Genomic DNA, 1,396 nt, shown 5'->3' with positions numbered 1-1,396 from the left:
CTTGCCCCCCAATTCTCTCCTCTGTCCCCTGATGGCGGGGGGAGTGAGTGAGCGGATGGATTTGGCTGTAGCCCAGTGCAACAACCACATCTACCTATATTATTTACACACTAAAAATACAGCTTCACACTGAGAGATACATCTATAAGTAAAAATAGACGAAACCACAGCATAGCTGACCACAAAAGAACAGGGTGTCACAATCTAAGGAGCTGCCAGCATAGTCTGAGCACCTTTTTCTGTGATATGTTTAGGCTACAAGACTTGGAGGCTAGGTCTAGACTGGAAAAACCCCTGTGGCATGGGAATATCAGGAAACTGCAGAAACAGCTTATATCACCCCAAACCACTGCTCCCAGTGTAGGTGTTACTGGCATGACAGTGTTCTGGCTGGAACAACAGGCTCCACACCACAGCTCCTGCCTATGAAGACACAAGAGCAAATCCTCTTTCTGGTATGAGAATAATTCCTGGTAATTTTAATGACTCCTTTGCTTTGAACAGTTTGCAGTGGTCACTTATTAGCCCTGTTGGATGTTGGATGAATAGGTTTTGGGGGGTATTAGACAATAAAATTGTGTCTTCCTGATTATTTTCCTGGTCATGAAGATCATAGTTAACATTATCCATTTTTGATAACCTGAAAAATCCAAAGGTTTAGCTTTTGGTGCATAAAAAATAAACACAGGTATGACATTCTATGATTCTATGATACATAACTCATTGTATTTTCTCCTTCAAAATGCCACCTTTCCAGGCAGCAAGAAGAAATAGGTCTCCTTCTCCCTGCTCTGGCCCTTTCTTTATCTGCATAGTCATTTCATGAAAATGAGGTGACCAAAAGGATTTGGGGAATTCATTTTGTAAAACCAGGGGACCACAGAGATACGACTACATTTTTTAAGTCCATCAAGTGGAAACAAACCCTGGAGAAACCACATCAGTGAGAACACAGCAATAGTCTAAATGCAGGCAGTTTATGCTCAGTATTAAATACTTTAAAGATTACAGAATCACAGAGTCATTAAAGTTGGAAAAGACCTCTAAGATCATCCAGTCCAACCGTCAACTGAAATGGAGCCTCAAAAAATCCCTCGACACTCGTGTCTCTTCCTCTCCATGGAAATCTTTAGTTAAAGGTGAAAGATTTATACAATCTGAAAATAAACCAGAGAGGTAAGTCTCTGCAAGGACCTCTGAACAGCTTTGATGGAAGCAAACTAGCTAGCTCATTGTGAGCACACGAAGCTTATGAAAGGGTCTGCATGATATGGTTTCCTGTGATAGCACGAGAATAACCTTAGTTCCCCAGGAGGTCATTTCCAGCCCTGTGTTCACACAGCATGCTTTTTATCAGAGGCATTGTTTTGTTTCACCTCTCAGTGCCAATCCCAGC

General features: G+C 41.8%; 1 non-coding gene across 1 annotated transcript; it reads right to left on the bottom strand.

The window, feature by feature from the left end:
* Positions 1-1,064: 1,064 nt before the first annotated feature.
* LOC114819076 (U5 spliceosomal RNA) lies at positions 1,065-1,177 on the bottom strand. The gene has a single exon (XR_003766353.1). It is a non-coding gene; the product is annotated as a U5 spliceosomal RNA (small nuclear RNA).
* Positions 1,178-1,396: the final 219 nt, after the last annotated feature.

Source organism: Antrostomus carolinensis, unplaced genomic scaffold (assembly GCF_000700745.2).
Source record: "Antrostomus carolinensis isolate BGI_N321 unplaced genomic scaffold, ASM70074v2 scaffold5701, whole genome shotgun sequence".
Classification (NCBI taxonomy): Eukaryota; Metazoa; Chordata; class Aves; order Caprimulgiformes; family Caprimulgidae; genus Antrostomus; species Antrostomus carolinensis.
Note: the sequence above shows the minus strand (reverse complement) of the source record. Positions and strands in the feature narration are given on the sequence as shown.